Raw genomic sequence first — 21,741 nt, 5'->3', positions numbered from 1 at the left:
TTCCTACTCATGAAGAGATTGCTGATGATTTTACAAAAGCACTTGACTCTACCAGACTCAATGCATTCTTACAAATGTTGGGAATGATGAATCTAGCCCCGCAATTCTTTCTGAAGTGTTAGCTACCACAGACCATCATTGGTCTCCAATGCGGTTCTAACTGAGAATTACATATGATAGATGGTTTAGGTACCGCAGCCTAGGTACCGCAACCATATGTCATACGTGCCTCTCATGGGTTCTAATGGTCTTTTATTTCTAACTTTTGTACAAGTGTTTTTCTCACAGATTCTCTCTAAAATCTTTCCTTTGTTCATCCGTGATGAAGTTTCTCAACCGCAATGATGATTCCATCCGCAATCATCTTAAATAACTTCCAACAGTTTCATTAACTCTCGAATCTTTGTGTGCTATTTAATGATCCTTCATTAAATAAAATACAAACATTCCCTTTAGAAACTGTCACATTCCCTTTCTGAATAAACCCCGTATCACACTTATTTTAGGGATGATGACATTCCCTTTAGAAACTGTCACATTCCTCAACTTGTCTTTTCCTCTCCCAACCACGTCCCATCAGTTACAACTTTCTCTCTCATTACCCCACGTTTACCTGACGTATTGACATGCGTCTAATCCTACATTAAATGCAAACCCTTTTTGAAATCTCTCAAAATCTTTCTAAAACCCGTTTCATCTTCGTGTGGCTGAGATTTAATCCTAAAATCATTGATCCCCCCCCCCCAAAAAAAACCCATTCGACTTCTTACCCTCTTTTATCTTTCACCTAGGGTTAAAATCCTTTTTACCTCCTTTATAAACCCGTCTCCTTCCTTAAAATCGTTTACGCTCTCTGTTTAATCGATTGTTCTCTCTCAACTCTCCAAAACTCCCATAACTCTCAAGAACTCCATTCTCTTATCTCTCAATGGCGAAAATAGGTGCATCAAAGAAGCAATCCAAGGCTTCAGGCTCCATGAATCTAACTGGTTCCACATCTCCAACGTTATCCTCAAGCAACTTCAGAGCAGTTTTTGAAGATCATCGTCGTATAATGCCCCATCAAACCTTACGATCAAGTTTCTCAAGAACCATATTATGTTTGGTTCATTTGATGCATTCACTGACGTTGTTCCTGTTTCTACGCTCTTCAAGTGTGCTTTTTCTGCATACCGACCATTGGAGAACCCCCAAGAAGTGCATCTCAACCTTATCAATGATTCTTTGGTCATCTTGACCAAAGAGAAGTTCTTGTCTGTCATAAATCTTCTGATTCTTCCCTCCATCAAGATCCTCACACCGTCGTTATCTGACATCACCACCGCACTCTACCAGATGGGTTATCAGAAACCGATCCGAGGGATTGGTGAGTTTAAGAAGAACCAACTGCATGCGGTTTGGCAGTTCATATGCCATTTTGTCATCCGCTGTCTATCCGGCAGAACCGGAGGCATCGACAACATGGGTTTGAAGATCCTTGAACTAGTGTGGAGCATCTACACGGGCCACGATGTCAATTATGGCCAGATTCTTTGGGATGATTTCCTCCAATATATTCCCAAAGAGCACCCAAGGGAGAACCCAACCGAGCTCACATTTGCTCGATTCTGGTCCTTATGCATATCTGATCTACATGCGGATGTTGGTATCAACATGGGCAGTGACATCAACATCTTTGTCACTAAGGATCTCAAAAGGTACAATCCCTCTTCTGATCAAACTTTATTTGGACCTATCCGCAGGCTTCCCATTCACATTCTTACTTTGCTTAGTCTTGAGACTGCTTATGTCTCAGATCATATAGAGGCCACGGAGGGTATTGTCCCATACCCTTCTACCCCACCTCTTCCTTCCGCAACCATTCTCCCTGAGGGTACCGCAGCCCCCTCTGCTACTACACTATCTAACCCTTCTCAATGGAGAAATACAGTGGCATCCAAAAAGAAATCTAGTACACCTAAGAAGAATGCCCCAAAACAAACCGCACCCTCAAAGAAACGCAAAACCAAACCCACCACTGTATCGAGCAGTGACTCTGAGGAAGATAGACAACCAATATCTATCCTCAAGAAACGAAAAACAACCGAAACCTCTGGCCAAATGCGTGACCGGACTGATACTGAAGCCTTTCAACAGGCTCCGGTAGTCCTTGGGATGGCCGCACATCCATTCAATACCACACTCGAATACCACTCAACCTCATCATGTGAGATTGTTTCATCCTCTTCATCATCCGAACGTGGATACAGCCCCCCAGTTATATCTCAAGTAGATAAATCTCGACATTGCCCTAAGGTCTCCAGGGCTTCCCGACTGCACATTTTTTCTTCCGGGAGTTGGACTCCATCCTTTTGAAAGTATCCTAAACACTTCAAATACCAATCCATCCGCAGGGCATCTCTTTCACCCATGCCAGAACTGGGTCGAGGCCAGACTTGACCACAAGTCAAGGAGATCAAGGAAGCCCAGGAAATCCTACTCTGCTTCTATTCCTTTCAGGTGATTTAGGCACAGCGAGCACACATGTGCAAGGATCCGTGAACCCAAAGGACACCTTAGTGCGAACACAAAGAATTGACGGCGATGACTCAAGTGATTCTTGGAGTCGGTATCAGCCAACTACTGATGTCGAAATCAAGAAATATGTTGCCTTCAAAAGAGCTTTCCAAGCCCGCAAGGAGTAACAGGTCAAACAACAACAACAGAAGGAACAGGAAATACTGTCTGTGGCCAAGTATTGGGCAAATGCCATCAGCAATGCCCATACTGCTGCCACAATCCAAAAGGTTCAAAACTGGATGGATCAAATGGCAGAAACTATGATGAAAGCTCAAGCTTCAGTCGCAGCCACAGCTACCTCGAAAGTTCCTCCTACTCCAACTCCTGTTCCATCTCCTGTAGTCAACCCATCTCAAGACGAAGAGCCGGCAATTGAAGTTAGCTCAGCCCCTACCTTCAGTTTTGATGATGAAGACATCCAAGAGGTCAACAAACCAAATCCTTCAGACGACGACCTTATGATGTTTGAAGAAGAAGAAGAGTCCAGCAGTTCCCAACATTCCACTTCCAAACCCAATGAAAAGAAAAAGAAAAAGAAGAAGGATGCTGCCACCAGGAAGGAATTCCTCAATCTCCAAGCCAAAGTTGATCAAATTTTGGCTGTGGTTAAACCTACCCAACCTCTATCTGAAGATATTCCAGGACCGCAGTCATTAATTGACCACGTTGAAAGACTCGAGACGAGAGAGCGTATGGTTGCTGAGTGCATCTCTCTCAAGGTAGAAATGGGGATCCGGTCCCTTGACAACAACCGCAGGGCTGATCATCAGGAATTCATGGCTGCAGCGGAATGCCTCATTACTGAGGTGACCGCAATCAAACAAGATCTTCAAGCAGCTATTGCGGATCAAGCTTCACTGTCTCAGAAAGTGATAGATGAGACTCATACTGCCTATGAGTACACTATCTTTGTTCTTCATGACACTATCAACTGCATGCAGAAATCCCTCACCTCTAACTTCCATGGCCCTAAGATCCTCCAGCTCACCAAAGATATACACAAGCTGCTCTTCAACTCCTCCACCCCAAACAACTCACAGTTGGCCGAGACCATGAAAGCTCACTTTGCAGAAGTTTGTGCCAAGGTGGATGGACTTAAACAATGGCTTGAGGAAGCACCACCATTGCATCCCTCAAGAGGGGGAAGTGATGAAGAAGTCCACCACTCATATACTTCCATCCATCAGAGCCCTCCCATCACCACAAAGAAAATTCCCACACAGCAGGCCTCACCTCCACTATCCTACAATATTCCATCTCCTCACTCTTCACCAATAAACAACTCCCTCAAAAGGCCTGAGACTCCTCCTCACCTCAAAAATCTTGAGGAAAATATGTCATCAGCAAGTTCCACAGACTCTCCTGCCACAGCCCAAAGAAAACACGATTGGAAAGCGGCCAAGCTTGCTGAACTTATATGGAGAGAACGCGATTTTGATACTATGATAGATGAGTCGCTGATTAACTTATGGGTCAATCCGCTCCGCAGGCTACTGGATGAAGACTACACTCCACATCTCACATATGCTGAACCTCCCTCTGATGGATATTGGGATATTCCAATCTCTCCCAATGCCAAGTATTTTGCAGTTTTTGAGTCTTTTGGCTGCAGCCTCCCTGATCACAAACGACTGTCTGTGGAACTTGAAAGACTTAATAGCTTTTATGCGAAGCATGTCTCTTCTGTTGAAAACATATGGTCTAACAATAGACCATCCGCAGTCAAGAATTACAAGATGCGGAAGTTTATGAAGGCTGACTTCGTTCAGTACACCCTTACCAGAAGAGAGCATGACTACATACGCACTCAGGCAGATTTCCCAAGCATGAATCCAGAAGAAATCTTCCTCTCGCCAGAGTATTCCAAAACAAGGCAGAAAAGCATCCGAAGATGCAAATGGCGCTTGACAAAGCCAAATCCTTTCTGAGGGATACAATTTGTGACTTCGCCAAGATTGATTTGGATATCCACCCCACCATCATCAGTAAGTTTGATCTTACCCCACTTGAACCTGTGCCAATGCCTACCGAAGGCTTTGAAGAAAGATCACTAGGCGCAACAAACTTTCCTGAACTTGGTATCATATTCAAACGGAAGGTTGACAACGTCAAATACTTCATTCCGATTAATGCTATGCACCGCCTGCCCAAGAAACAACTTGATATCTGCAAAACCACAGTAGAAAGATCGAAGCATACTACCACTGAAGTCAAGTTTGAAATTTCTACAAGAATCACTTGGCTTGAAAACGTCAGAAGTTCTGGTGGATTTTGATCAAGTTCCTCAAACTTGATACATGAATCGGAGTTAAAGAGGTCACTTAGGGGGAAATTGTTGAAACATAAAAGTGACCCTCTTGAACTAAGATACCGCAATCATCGATCTACCGCAACGGTTCACCATCCGCGATCATCTCAGCACCTAGAGTCAGTTCTTCTTCAGCATCCGCAGTCCATTGTTATGTTTTTCTTATCCTTATGTAATGTACTCTATTATCCAGAAACTTTTGAAAAGTTTAAGGAGTTTAATCAAGAAGTCGAGAATCAACTGGGCAGGAAGATAAACATGCTTAGATCTGATAGAGACGATAAGTATCTTAGTATCGAGTTCCATGACTACCTCAAGGAATGTAGAATAGTTTCACAAATGAAACTTCCTAGGATACCACAACTTAATGGTGTGGTTAAGAAGTGTAATCGAACCTTGTTGGACATGGTTCGTTCCATGATGATTTGAGCTTCACTTTCAATCTCATTTTGGTGGTATGCCTTAGAGACTGTCACCCACATTCTTAATCTTGTCCATACTAACAAGGTTTCCAAAACACCTCATGAGATGTGGACAGGGAAGGTTCCCTCGTTAGCACATATCAAGGTTTGGGGTTGTGAAGCTTTTATTACAAGAGAGATTCATAACAAGCATGAACCTCGACGTGAGAGATGTATTTTCATCGGCTGTCCACAGAAGTCCTTTGGATATTTGTTCTACAGACCTAGTGAAAACATGGTCTTTGGATCACAAAGGGGGGGGGGGGGTATTTCGAGAGAGAGGGTGATCATATGTAAAAGAGGACAGGGGGAGTACAATTGATCTTGAAGAGATTCAAGAGTCAAATGATGAAGGAACTTCTGAAGATGCTAGGGCTTAACCTGAGGAAGATATTATAGTTGAACCGGTTAACAAATCATTACCTCTTAGGCATTCCACTAAAGTTAGAATGCCATCTGAGTTCTATAGCTTTCATATTAATGCAGTTGGTGATACGTTTATCAGTGATAATACATTGGTAAATTTGGATAAACCTTCTAACTACAAGGAAGCAATGGTTGGCCCTGAATCAGCCAAATGGAAAGAAGCAATGGACAGCGATATCAAGTCCATATTTGACAACCAAGTTTGGAATTTGTTTGAAAATGTACCAAGCTGTAAGATAGTTGGGTTCAAATGTATCTTCAAACAGAAGACTGACACAGATGGAAAGGTACACACTTTCAAGGCTAGAATGGTTGTGAAGGGCTTTACTCAAACCCCAGAGTTGACTATGATGAGACCTTCTCACCAATAGCTAAGATAAAATTTATAAGGGTAATGCTAGCCATAGTTGCGTTTCCTGACTATGAAATTCGGCAGATAGATATCAAAACCGATTTCTTTAACAAGAAATTGGCTGAGATTGTTTACAAGTCCGCCAATGGGTTTTATGGATGCAAATTATTTGCATAGGGTATGTAAGCTTAAGAAATCAATCTATGGATTGAAACAAGCTTCTACCAGCTGGAATCTTTGCTTTGACGAGAAGGTCAAAGAGTTCGGCTTCTCTAGAAGTGAAGATGAATCTTGTGTATATGTCAAAGCTAGCGGGAGTATAATAACCTTCCTGGTATTGTACATTTACAACATACTTATTATAGGAAATGACATTCCAACATTGCAAGAGGTTAAGTCTTCGCTTGGAAAGTGTTTCGCTATGAAGGATCTAGGAGAGGCTGCTTATATTTTGGGGATAAGGTGTTTGAGAGAAATGATAAAAAAAAGACTAATTGGATTTAGTCAAAGTACATACTTGGAAAAGGTACTAAAGCGTTTTGGTATGAAGAATGTCAAGAAAGGAGAACTGCCTATCCAGAGTAATACCAAATTGAGTAAGACTCAGGGTCCGAGTACCAATGCAGAAATAACATAAATGAGTAGAGTTCCATATGTTTCCACCATTGGATCTATCATGTATGCTATGACATGTACTCACCCTGATGTGGCTTTTGCTTTGAGAATGGTTAGTCGTTATCAGGGAAATCCAGGCAGAGCTCACTGGACAACTGTTAAGAATATTCTCAAGTATCTGCGAAGAACTAAGGACTCGGTCCTTATGCTTGGTGGCAGTGATACATTGAGAGTAACTGGTTATAGTGACAACAGCTTTCAAACAAACAGAGACAACTTTCGTTCTCTATCTGCCTGGGTGTTTACCCTTAATGGAGGAGTGGTAACCTGGAAAAGTTCCAAACAGGGGATGATGGCTGATTCTACTTGTGAATCAGAGTACATAACAGAAAGTAAAGCATCGAAGGAGGCTATTTGGTTGAAAAACTTCATTGGAGACCTTGGAGTTGTTCTAGCCATTAAGGATCCATGAAGATTTTCTGTGATAATAAAGGATCGGTTGCCTTAACAAAGGAGCTAAAAGGTCATGGTAGATCGATACATAGCAATAGAAAATACCATTTCATTAGACATAGGATAGAACAAGGTCACCTCGTTGTGAAGAGGGTATCGTTAGAAGAAAATCTAGCTGACCCCCTCACAATGGGCCTGAGTCGGGTCAAGCATGTTCAACATGCTAGGACCATTGGTCTGAAAGATGATATTAGTTTTAGTAGTTAGATAGTTATTTTGAAACTTGTAACAGAATAAATGTAATTGACTTTTGGTGATTAAATAATGGAGATTTATTTATGAGTTGGATTACTACCTTCTTTCTATTGTTTATTTAGTGTTTCATTTTGTATGTTTTACTTCTAGAATAATTTGATTGGTCAAATATTCACAGTCGATCATACTTTTAGAAGTAAGTGGTGAGTTAAGACTATCATGAATTGAATTGTAGATTGTCTAAAGGGTTTTACACATAACAATATTGTTGCAATATTCTTGAGTACTTTGAAATGGAGATTTAAGTCTTGGATTAACCCACACTCAGAGAATTACTTCATAGAATTTATCACGAGTAATTTTAAAACAATAATATCTTATAATCTTTTGACGGAGATATATGAGTTGTAGTTTACAAATTAGTTGTGCATTGATGATACGTAAACACATCTGTAAGTTGATGTTATAAAACGTATTGTTGGCATGATTTCATGAGTAAATAGTTTAAGCATATAAGTCAAAGTTTATCTGTTCCTTTTGCCTTAACGGTAAAAACGATATCTTTAGGCCACTCGGTGATTTTGTGTTGATTTATAGTATCAAGCCCGACCAGGACTTGATTAATGTGTTCGATTTGAAGTTCTATGTCATTACAAATCATAAATAGGGAAACAAAGTATTGGGCGATGAGATTAATTATGTTCCATGTCTCATATATGAATGATATCTTGTAGAACGGAGGATTATATAATCACTTATCTTAGGACACGTAACTGACTAGGCCATACTTCGATGTTAGCTATTGAGAGCTACAATTTGTTGATCGGCTTAGAAGAATATACTAGCAATTATAGTTATTAGACTAATCCAAGTGGGTGACTATTAGATTAGGTGTCTAAGGATATAACTATAATTGGTATATACTTGAATTGATAGTAACACAATGCTTTTGGGTTACACTCAAACTAACAACTTGACGTGATGATTTTTGGAGAGAGATGTTGATTTATTATTCGATTAATAAATTGAAATAAATAATTTGTTAATATATCATGGAAATAATGTATTAATTAGAAACAGTAATATTTAATTAATATTATATCTAAATTAATTGGAATTAATTGTGTGTTTAAAAGAATTAATTAAAAATGTAGGGACTGAAGTGATATTGTTCAATAATTGAACAAGAGGCATTCTAGAACCCTCCATAAGGCTTGGACGGTTTCAAGGAGCCTTAGGGTTTCTAGAATTATCCTTGGTGGATAATTAGGAAAGTAGATAATTACATAGTTCAAGATAATGTTGGATTTGGGCTTATCTAGGGTTTCCTGACCGCACTATAAAAAGAACCTCACCCCTAGAAAATCTGACACCTAGTTCTTTTGAAGATATAGTGTAACACCCCAAATTTCAAATGATCAATGAAGGGCCAAAAGTGTAAACTTTAGGAAAGGGACTCGACGAGTAGGTCCGCTTACTCGCCGAGTCGGATGGGGATTCTGTCGCGGTTTAAGTGGCCAACTCGTCGAGTCGGCGGCTTGGACTCGATGAGTTGGTGATGAAGAGAGAAAACCCTAATCCCGGGGGTTGTACCCTATATAAAGCACATTATAACCCACCCTCAGCCTCTTTGCTACCCTTTTGAGATCCAAAAACCCTAAATCGTGAGTGAGAGCCTCGGAAACAATTTGGAGCCTTGATAAGTGATTTTGGTGGAAAGAGGCTTGAAGATCAAGAGGTTTGCTGCAAAGGAGGGGTGTAGATTCGGGATCTACTTTAGTTGGAGCTTATATTGGAGGTAATAATCTCTTGCTTGGGCTCTTTTGCATCTAGTTCTATTATCATGTGAGATTTGGGTCATTTTTGGTATGATTAAGAGCTATTTCAAGTTAGAGGCTTAGATCTGAGGTTGCTAATTCCGATCTAGGCTTGTGATGGTCCATAATGTCATATAGTTTCAGTCATTGCATTGTTCGTGAAGCCCCTTTGTCTAAAACCCAAGCCCTAGTGTGTTTTGGGCCTATATCTCCTTGGTTTCACGTAAAGTTTGCAACTTTATGTGAGGGTTAGCCTGTAGAAGAGTGGATCTATGGATTGGAGCCCCCGCAAGGCTCGAAAAGCCTCTGTATGGATTGAGAACTGAAGAGACTCGGCGAGTCACATGGGTGTACTCGACGAGTTATATGAACATGTGCATGGACTCGGCGAGTTGGAAGAACAACTCGGCGAGTCTGTTGAAGATTGCCTTGGACTCTGTGAGTCTGTTCTTGGACTTGGGGAGTATGGTCGAAGAAACCAACCTCTTTTGGTTAAAGCTTGGGATTAGCGAGTCGGTTGGCGACTTAGTGAGTTGGTCAGGATGGAATTCCGAGATTGTTCAACTCGATGAGTCTTGGGGCGACTCAGTGAGTTGAGTCGTGTTGTGGGAGTTTCCTGAGTATAGGAACTCGACGAGTCGACGGGCTTGTTGGATTTTGAGCATTCTTGGACTCGGCGAGTCTGGTCGCAGAAACCAACCACTTTTGGTTAAAGCTTTGGATTAGTGAGTCGGTTGGCGACTCAGTGAGTTGGTCAGGAAGGAATTCCGACATCGTTCAACTTAACGAGTCTTGGGGCGACTCGGTGAGTTGAGTCGTGTTGTGGGAGTTTCCTGAGTATAGGAAATCGACGAGTCGATGGGCTGACTCGGCGAGTGGAGTCAACCAGGAAGGTTGACTTTGACTGAGGACTTTGACTTTGACTTTGACCAAGAGTTGACCAGTTTGATTTCCAAGGGTATTTTGGTAATTTTGGTATTTATGGAATTGGTTCTTTGATAGTGTTTTGTGGTGGAGTTTGTGTCGATGGTCGGAGCAGCTTTGTCTCATCTCTTCAGTCGGCAATTACAGGTGAGTTATCCTCACTATATCAACAGGGTCTACGGCACCAAGGCCGACCCTTTATCGGATGGAAATCCGGGTATTGTTTGGTATGTTATTGCTTTGCTAGATCTACATCCTGATATTTAGGATGGTGTTATGTTAGTGACCTGGTTAAGGTATGTACCCGGTATTTAGGGTAATGTTATGTTATTGACCTGGTTAAGGTCGGTACCCGGTATATAGGGTGATGTTATGCTAGTGACCGGTTAGGTCAGAATCCTGGTTAGGATGTTGATATGTTATGTGATCTGTTAGACTATTTGCCTGGTTAAGGATTTGTTATGTGATTAATTGTTTTATGTGCACATGGTTGATTGACGGGGGTTGGGTTGAGGCGGGTCCTGCTTTGTGTTGTAGGCCAACATACCCAGGGTGGACCGGATATTCCGAAGGCCCAGTGAGCGGTCCGGATAGGCTGGAGGCCCCAAGAGGGCGGACCAGACGTGCCGAGGCTCGGAGAATGGACCAGGCCGACTGAAGGCCCGGTGTGAGCGGACCAGTCATACTGTAGACTCAGAGAGTGGACCAGGTGGATTGAAGGCCCGGTGCGGGCAGACCAATCACACTGTAGACTCGATGTACATAGGTAGACTCGGAGGGTGGACCAGGTGGACTGAAGGCCCGGTGTGGGCGGACCAGTCACATAATAGACCCAATGTGCATGGGTGTTCTATTGTGATATGTTATGAGTATGTTTATTTGTGGTTGGTAGTTTGGGGGTAACTCACTAAGCTTTCGGGCTTATAGTTCAATGTATTGTTTCAGGTACTTCAGGAGATCGTGGCAAGGCGAAGGCGTGATCGTACCGCTCCTCATGTTTTATGATTTATGTGATATGGTTCTGGGGGATACTCTGATGTTTAAACTATTTTGAAAACCAGATGTATGAACCTAATGGTTTTTGAATGAGATAAGATGCTCTAATTTGGCTCAAATTTTATGGGTGTTACAAGTTGGTAACAGAGCCTTGGTTTGAGTGAATTGGAGGAACATTCATGTGAATCCAGTCTCAAATCAAGGAGGGATTTTCAAAATGGTTTTCAAAAGCTTTTTCGAAATAAGTAAAGGAGGATGCAGAGGGTACGATCAGCCAGAGCCAGTAAGTGGACCCCAAAATACCATACAAGTTATTGATTATGTGATATGTTAGAACAACATGCTAGTACTAGGCTAGGGATCTTCAGGAATTGCATCATAGAATTGCCTGATTTTATGATGCCTGCTAGCCTAGGGTTTCCTTGTATGAAATTGACATCATTATTATAGTTGTTTAGTGTATGCATCATGGTTATATATAATTAAGATCTTATAGCCTGAGAATGTTTGATTTGGCCTTATGTTCTGTTCTTGTATGATTGGGAGCTTAGGGTAGGATTGGATATTCGAAAGTCTATAGGGTTCAGCGTTATGTATGACTAGCATACACTAGTGCTTCAGGGTTGGTGGAAGCTTCATGGATGGGAGGGTTGTGTGAGACTGGTAGGTCGGTTATGGGATAGTGATGCTCCTCTAGGAGTGGGGGTCAAGTGTTCATTATGTATATGTTATTGTTAGGGTGTTGTGGTGATACTTGATACAAATATGGGTAGGTGTGGAAGGTAGTATGGGCCCGTACTACTGAAAGCACAGGACCCATACGCGTATCCAGGAAGTCACAACCCCTAGAGTTTTGTTGGGAACTAGTTCTCGGGGTTATTATGAGGAATGCCAAATATCTTGTGGCGTATTTTCAGTATGGCGATTATGAGACGTCTCGGGGCAGGATCAGGAGAAGGTGATCAGGATGGATTAGTGCCACCCGTGGTTATTGGTCAGATGAGTACGGATGAGTTGGATGTCAGGATTCGTGAGATCTTGCATGATGAGGTTGCTACTATGTTCCGGTCTGAGTTGCCGAAGATGTTTGGGTCGATCAAGACCGCTATGATGGAGTGCTTTCATGAGCGCTATGCAGCTCTTGCGAAGGCAACTGCCGCGGCAGCTACAACGGCAGGGGGAGGAACCGGTCGAGGTTTTCAGTATCGGGAATTCGATAATACGAAGCCCCCTACGTTTGATGGAGTTCAGGATCCGATCGTTGTTATGAGATGGTTGTCAGACATGGAAGGCTGTTTCTTCACGTGTTCATGCCCTGCTGATCAGAGAGTGAGGTGTGCTTTGAACCTTTTAAGGCGCGGGGCGAAGGATTGGTGGAGGTTGACTACGGGATCTTATTTGGATGCGCAGTGGGTTGCGGTTACTTGGGATCAGTTCCGGGAGATGTTCAGCACTCGTTACGTTCCACGGGTTGAGAGAGAGAGAGAGAGAGAGAGAGAGAGGTTGGCTCAGGAGTTCCTGGAGCTGAATCAGGTTTCAGAGTCGATGACGGAGATCACTAGAATGTTCACTGAGAGGGCGATGTTTTTCACGGAGTTTGCTTCGGAGCAGGCTCAGATGTCCGGGTATCTAAGTATGCTCAAGAGGGACATCAGGCAGTTTGTGTCTACGCAGAGGTGTGATACCTTGTTAGATTTGTAGGAGGCTGCCAGGCGGTGGGAGTTAGAGATGGAGTTGTAGTTATGAGAGTAGAGGCAGGCCCCGCTGCAGTCACAGCCGGCGCCAAAACGGTCCAAAACCGTTGACTCCAGGGTTGGAGGTCAGAGCAGCCGCACTTGTGAGAAGTGTGGGAAGGGTCATGCCGGAGTTTGTAGGTCCGGTGGTGCGTGTCGCAAGTGTGGTAAAAACGGGCATTATCCGAGGGATTGTCGTCAGTCGGTCACGGCTCAGGATAAGAGGATCTATTATCATTGTCATCAGGTTGGACACTTGAGGGTCAACTGTCCACAACTTGTTGCAAGACCGGTGCAGGCTCCAACACCGGCCACCTTGAGGATTATGGGTGGAGGTCAGGGTGGAGCGGAGCCTCCGAGGGCTCAAGGACGCTCTTTCTAGCTTACAGCAGAGGAGGTCAAGTCAGAGCCGGATGCAACTGCGGGTATGTTTCCATTTTGATATTTTGTTATTTGCTGATTATGTGGTATTGTAAATTTGTTCACCTTTTCCGCATGATTCGTAGTATGATTGAGGATCTTAATAGTTAGGAGTTGTAGTTGGTTAGCGTCCAGGAGGATTCTTGGTCAAAAGATTAGGTATATGATCTCGTTGCTTGGAATAGCAACTGCGATGCGAGAAGTGTTCAGTTAAGATTTGAACTTCCTTGGAGTTCGGGATGTGCGATGTCGGGAGAGTGACCGTGGAGGTTGCTCACTTTGGAAGGATTTTGTTCCTGGAGAAGAGGGGGAAACTTATTCAAGTAAGGTCGATCGAGTGATGTTGGTTTATCAGCGAAAGTTAGTAGTTGGTACACTAGGTGGGGAGAATTGGAAAATTCTCCGGTAAAATAGCAATTATCCAGGGTTGGTTAGCTGTTTAGATTTATCGGTGTTGTTAGCCGAGAGTGTGGCATGATTGGAGCAAGTGATAGACAAGTGGGGAAGGGAACAGACCATGGTTTCAGGGAAAGTAGTGGTCGATGTGAGGCCTGGGTTTAGGCCATGGAAAGGATTCCAGGAACGGAACAGGAGTTCGAAACCCCAAGAAGGCTAGAACAGACTGCATGGGAGAGATTCCCGAAAAGGATGGTTTAGGGTGACGTACGACAGGTTTGAGCGGTCCGGATAGACTAAAGGCCGAGAGGTGTACTAGTCAGACCGAAGGCTCGGGGAACGGTCCAAACAGGCTGAAGGCCCAGGAGGGCGATCCAGTCATGTTGAAGACTCTGTATGTGTTAGTGGATCGGTATGAGGAGAATGAGGGAATATGTCGCCATGAAATGGTAATCGATATGGTCTGGCCCCAAGTATTGATCATGACGATTGAGTTGGTGGGAGGCCATGCATGGGCCTAGTCAGCTATGTGATCGGAGTCGGAGTATATGGGAGTTCGAGAATAGCAGTTGCTCTACATGGATAGTGTAGGGTGGAGTTTTAGCTCAGTGGCACTTATAGGTGCGGTAAGGGTTGTTGAGTAGACTTCCTGGAAAGGAAAGGTATGTAGCTCCAAAAGGAGTGTGGGTCCTCTGAAAGGAAGGCAGCAGAATAAAGGGATGATCGAAAGTGCTTCAGTTGTTATTAGTAAGCACTGGGATTGTACCAGATATATGGAAGCACATACGGGTTGGATGCCCGTTGAGGTTGTGGCAACGTTGGATGATGCGCAGGCATGTTTTCAGTCTCCTTGGAAGAGGAGGAGGATACTGGTTCCAGAATGGAGATTGGGACAGAGGAAGGTGAGACATCAGGTTAACAGACTCGGGAGTAGTCTGGACCGATGCTGACGACTGTATAAGGATATTACATTTGGGGGTCAATGACCTAGAGATCGTGATAGGGAGGTATGAGTGGGTCGTACTCCATTGTGTCGAACCGAAGGGTTCGAGGGTTACGCAAGGACAGGGTCCTTAATTCCGAGTATGGGTGTAGGCTTGAGTTATGTATGTGAAGGTATTCCAATCTGGGGTATTCCATCATAAGGATGATCGGACCCTATGGTTGATTGGACCTGATGTGTTTGGTATTCCAGCCCAAGGCTGATTGGGACAGGTACGAGTGGTTACGCGTAGTGTTTGATTGATGGGTTATGGGAGTTGAGGGATGCAGTATCCTGTCAGCGCATAAGGGATAGAACCAAAGGGCGGAAAAAGATTCGTTCCAGGTTGTATTTTATCAGGGTTATCACCAATTTTGGGCGAAGGAAGATGGATTGGTGTCTTGGCAGAGCTCAGTGGTTGTTTGTGGTATCTAGCGTTCGCAGGGCGTGAAGGTGTGTTTGTAAGAGCATGAGTTGATTGAGAAGTCAGAGTCTGCAGTGAAAAGGGTTTGTTCTGAGGCGTATACTGCAGTAGGCTTCGAGGACGAAGCCTAATTTAAGTGGGGGAGAGTTGTAACACCCCAAATTTCTAATGATCAATAAAGGGCCAAAAGTGTAAATTTAGGAAAGGGACTCGATGAGTAGGTCTGCTTACTCGCCAAGTCAGAGCGGGATTATGTCGCGGTTTAAGTGGCCAACTCGCCGAGTCGGCGGCTTGGACTCGACGAGTTGGTGCTGAAGAGAGAAAACCCTAATCCCGGGGGTTGTGCCCTATATAAAGCACATTATAACCCACCCTCAGCCTCTTTGCTACCCTTTTGAGATCCATAAACCCTAAATCGTGAGTGAGAGCCTTGGAAGCAATTTGGAGCCTTGATAAGTATTTTGGTTGAAAGGGGCTTGAAGATCAAGAGGTTTGCTGCAAAGGAGGGATGTAGATTCGGGATCTACTTTAGTTGGAGCTTATATTGGAGGTAATAATCTGTTGCTTGGGCTCTTTTGCATCTAGTTCTATTATCATGTGAGATTTGGGGCATTTTTGGTATGATTAAGAGCTATTTCGAGTTAGAGGCTTAGATCTAAGGTTGCTACTTCAGATCTAGGCTTGTGATGGTCCATAATGTCATAAAGCTTCAGTCATTGAGTTGTTGGTGAAGCCCCTTTGACTAAAACCCAAGCCCTAGAGTGTTTTGGGCCTATATCTCCTTGGTTTCACGTAAAGTTTGCAACTTTATGTGAGGGTTAGCCTGTAGAAGAGTGGATCTATTGATTGGAGCCCCTGCATAGCTCGAAAAGCCTCTGTATGGATTGAGAACTAAAGAGACTCGGCGAGTCACATGGGTGTACTCAACGAGTTGTATGAACATGTGCATGGACTCGACGGCGAGTTGGAAGAACAACTCGGCGAGTCTGTTGAAGATTGCCTTGGACTCTGTGAGTCTGTTCTTGGACTTGGGGAGTATGGTCGAAGAAACCAACCTCTTTTGGTTAAAGCTTTGGATTAGCGAGTCGGTTGGCGACTTAGTGAGTTGGTCAGGATGGAATTCCGAGATCGTTCAACTTGACGAGTCTTGGGGCGACTCGACGAGTTGAGTCGTGTTGTGGGAGTTTCCTGAGTATAGGAACTCGACGAGTCGACAGGCTTGTTGGATTTTGAGCATTCTAACACTCCTAAGTGTACATGCAACCCTAAATACCTTGGATCTATGTTTTCTCTATTATACCTGCAAATATGAACTTTCCAAGGTATTCATCCTAACTAGCATAATAACATTGATTCAAATGAATATTTCAAGTTAGAATTACATACCTCTTTGATGTAGATTGTCTTCTTGAAGCTTGAGTGCCTATTGCCCAAAGTGTGACATCTCAAATGGTTCACACAACACCAAATACACTTGGAATAACTTGAGAGAACATACACACTTCATGAAATCGGCTAGCCCTTCATTCTCACACATAGTGGCCGATTTCTTGAGCCATGGGATTCTTTTATATGGTGGCTATTAGGGTTACACCATGTAACTCATAACTTTACCCATTCCTTATGCTCCATGGATTTTAACCTCCATGAAGTATCCATGGGTCACCCCATGGACTTAGTCCAACATAAGGAATCTTGGATCAATAGCCCACATATATAAGAATGGATGATTTACACAATCAACCCATATATTTAATTTGTCTTCTTTTGATCACTTAATTAATCCTAGATTAATTCTTGATCAATACTAATTAAATAATCTTATCCGTATATTAGATCTTATAATATATTAATCAACCTTAAGTGTTATTTCTCTCATTATAGTATATCCAAATGCATGACGCCATGCAACCCAAATGGGCCATGCCGAGTCGGGTCAAGTCTCACCAAATATAGTTATTGACTTAGACATTAATCCAACAGTCTCCCACTTGGATAAGTCTAAAACTATTATTGCGTATGACTTTAGGAACCGATCAGCAATCGTAGCTCTCAAAAGCTCCAGTCGAACTCTGACCTTGTAGATGAACTTTGACCTTTGTCAATGACTTGTCCATTAGATAAGGGATCATATATTCCTCCATTCTAGATATCATATGGACTGAGACATGGATTATAATCATTCTCTCTATCCATTTGTTGTTTCCCGATTTCCGATTTATGACGACTTACTAATTGAACAAATCAAATCAGTCCTGGCCCGGCCGAGCACTTACATTTGTCATCACCAAATCATCGAGGGGCCCACAGATATCGCTTTTATCCTGAAGGTAAAAGGAATGGATAAACTTCGACTCATATGGCTTGTTCTACTACTTGTTGAATCATACACAAAGGCACGTTTTATCACATCGAGTTACCGAATGCGTTTTCGTGCAATCAATATACAACCAACTCATAGTAACAACTCATATCTCTAGGTTTGAAGAATATAAGATATTATCGCCTCATGATCACTCATGATAAAATCGATGAAGTGATTCCAGTGAGCGCGGGTTGAATCCAATACTCAGAACTTATGAGCACTCATGAGTGTTGTAGCCCTTTGTCCAACATCTTAGACCTCTACAAGCCAACCCATGACAGTCTTAATTCATATCTACTTCCAACATATGACCGACTGTGGATGGTTTGAATAACTTAGTCATCCAGAACAATGACCTAGTTATCCAGGAAGTTAAAACATGCAAAGTGAAACACAATAATAATTGAATCCAATATGGTATCAAAACCTATGAACATAAATAAAACACCTTTTTATTTATCACCATATGTTATACATTATTAATTGTATACTGTTTCAGCTATCAACTTTATTCTTGAATTTAAGACAGTAGTTGTCCCATGCTCCAAGCATGTACACTGTGTTTTCTAAACACTTGTCATGCCATACACCAAGTATGCATACTATGTTTGTCTATGATCTTTACTTTGTGAAATAGATCAATTGAACATAACTCCAATGATCCTCTTTTCACAGTCCCAAATCCTTACTGCAAATGCAAGAATTCCAAATTCATTCCATTTACAGAAATCTGTTAGATTCTAAACTTGTATGCATTGATCCTCTTGTAATGATTATGCACAAAGTCAGAAAGACTTGACAAAAACCATTACAGAGCATTCCAAAGGAGAGCAGCTCCTTGGAAACATCCTTCTTGCATTAAGTTTCCTAATCTTACACAGATTGAATAATTTCTAACTTTGAAACATTTCCAGATTCCATTTTGACTATCACTTCTGAACAAGAGTTGCCTCCTTCCAGATTATGTCAATATGGTCCTTCCAAAATTATCACTATACTTCCAACTGTCCTTGAGCAACCAATCTTTGGTAAACCTTAGATTGTCCTCGACAATTGTTTAATCCTTTTATTCATATCCAGTTCTAAACTTTTTCCCTTCTTAATGCCCCAGGCATTTGGAAAATTTTAGAAAGGATGAATATAGCACATGTAATCGATCCTATATCCGAAGCATGTGGGACACGATTCATGATGTCCCACATAAAGACTAAACCAGTCTTTTGCTACAATATTTCCACTTCTATTTGCCAAGTTCTCATAATTCAGATTATGAAAAGGGATGCCGTAATCATAATAGAATTTTAGAACGCAAATAATGGACCCATATACAGAATTTCCTTATGTTGAGCCATTCCAACATGAAATTCATATATATATATATATATATATATATATATATATATATATATATATATATATATATATATCCTTTGACTAAATGATTAAAACCTCACGATCTAAGCTTATAGATTTGAGATGAAGTATAATTTCCTCTCCTTTAATTATAGCAAAACAACTTTTCCCAATTGAAACCTTTTGTTTTCTATAATTAACATTGCTAACTTGCAATACTTATCATAATTATCATGCTCCCACTAACATGATGATTATTAGCATAACACTTATGCTCCCACTAGCTTTGACATGTACTTAGAAATCAGTTGGACTTCTTGAAATCAATACTTCATTGACTTTCTTACCAAAGTTCAGATTTCTGATGCTAGATTGTTTTGATAAAACTTTATCAAAATCGTACACCTTCCCTTAGATAGCACACTTGTGTATCTAAACAATTATGAAGAGGGATGCCGTAATCATAATGGTTATACCTTTTTGCCACTTCTCACAAGTCCAGGTTAGTGTGCCGGTAAACCACACACGCTCCACTAACGACTTTGAGAATGCAAATATCACAATTGCTATCTAGCTAAAATCTACTTAGTGAAAGTGTTTCCTCACCATCATTTTCATGAATCGGAGAGAAACCTTATGACACTTAGATTTAATGGTGTATGTGTTCTTATCTATGTGAATTGTCAAAACCATAGTCACAAGACAAGGACAATGACAAATCCAAACTCATATGGACTGAACTCAATCTTAATTTCTTGCCATCTTGAAGCTCAAGGGCCTGCCATTGCTTCTAAGTTGTTATGCAACCAATTGAGAACTCTAAGAACTCATATGCAAAGCCAACTTAAATTGGAATGGGCACAAAATATGTCAACACGATGGGTTATAAACCTCAAGTCGTGTGCTAATGAAGAACTTCAGGTTTTATTCTTGATTAGTTCTTGAGACTTTCAAGACCTTAAAGACTCCCACTGTCCTCTTCACATATAAGACTCTCTTGTCAAATATTCAAGAGATAGTGTGGATTCTAATCAAGACAAACACTTCACACAACTGGCCTTAGTTGGTCTTTGTTTGATCCAAAACATCACAACTTACCAATTTCAAATGTACAAGAGTAGAAAACTTTTACTCTTACATTTGACAAGTGTTTTAAACCTTCTTTAAGACATGTCACTCAAGTTACAATCTTGGATTATGACTCTAAGAATTGTATTGGAACGAAGTATGACTCATCTTCTTGATTTAACCATTTCAACAATTCAAGATTCCTCTTCCTTAGAGATCTAATTGTGATATGGTTTCTTAATCATTAAGATGATCACAAAAACTGATACTAAAGTACTCTCTCATCTTTTCATATTTGAGAAACTTTTATCTTTCTGCCTAATTTGACTTTTCTTATTCGTTCTGCCTTACATTGAAACTTTTCCAATGTTTCAGAATTATACTTACACTTGTAAGTATAACCATATTTACTGAACTTAAGTAAATCATGATGAATAGTCTTATCAATCTTTTGTGGTGGACGTAATCAGTGCACAAGAATGTGTACTCGATCCCTTAGTCCGTTACTTGACTCACACATCCATGTGACCAAGTAGTTAGTCTTAATTTTTCCAATGCTTGAAAGTTATCATTCATCATGCTATACAACTTGCATGATTTCAAGTTTCTATCCAACTGAAACTTGGGTGACGAGAATCTTTTCCTTATTTGGTAAATTTAGACATTACCACAAATGAGAGAATCAAATTCACTTTCTAATATTGCTATCAATGGAATCTTAAAAGCAACAATTTTCCACAAATGTCATTGTAAGGATACATAAAATAAATAAAATCAAAAATTCCCTTTTATTTTAAAACTTTGAGGAAAAACTTATCCATACAATCCATATGAAAACTTGTTGTTATCTATTCCTAAGCAATATCTCATAACTCCTAAGAAGTAGCTCAAGAATCCGATCTTCAAACTATGCGATAGAAATCCATCTACGCGATCAGATTCAACATATTCTTTCTTTAAGTTCCTTCACTTTTCTTTGATTCCTAAACATCAACATGTGACCCAGTCACATCATGTATCAAGAATCTCATAATAGAAACTTAGCAGAGTTAGATAGTGAACTTTACCTGAAATAGAGTCAAACTTATTGACTTTAACATCCTTAGGTAAATTTGGCAGCTTCGCAACCAATGCCCCTTCCTTTGGCAATTTAACATATGGACGCTTTGGTAATGGAACATGGGACTATCACAGACTTAGCCTTTCTCTTTACCATTTGGTCAACCGAGTTGACTAGGGCTGATCCCTTTCCATTGGGAAGAGAGAGCTTTACTGGATATCTTGTGTCACTATTGTCAATGTCCATAAGTTTTTGGAAGTTGATCTTAGCAAATAGATAAGATCATTAAGGGTCTTGTCATAGTCTGTTTCATAGGATTCCCAAAGGAACTCACTATGTGACTTAGAAAGTAATTGAGCCACCAACTTTCTCAAGACTTTGACACCCAACTCTCTCGGCTTGTCAATATGTGACTACATCTCCAAGATGTGACCACACATAGACCTTTACTTTCCAATAGGGATTGAGTGACCTTAAAATTTTCAAGAACTTGTGGGTTAGGGAGAATAATTGGAGGAGGTGAAAGAAGTATGATTTCCATGGGACATCATCTTCATTTAGGAAAGCTTGTTTCAAGAGATTTTGGAAGATCATAAATGTCTAAACCAGACATCTTTTGGGAGATATTCAAGATAGTTTATTTAAAGTCCCTAATATAATACCCAATATGAAATCTTAAGGCTAGGACCCAACACAATACTTTTATAACTTGGAAGAGGGATGTCGTAATCCAAGCTATAAAATATTTGAAGGTAGGTGAATGACGATTCACCA

Source organism: Lactuca sativa, chromosome 4 (genome assembly GCF_002870075.4).
Source record: "Lactuca sativa cultivar Salinas chromosome 4, Lsat_Salinas_v11, whole genome shotgun sequence".
Classification (NCBI taxonomy): Eukaryota; Viridiplantae; Streptophyta; class Magnoliopsida; order Asterales; family Asteraceae; genus Lactuca; species Lactuca sativa.
This window is presented reverse-complemented; position numbering follows the sequence as displayed.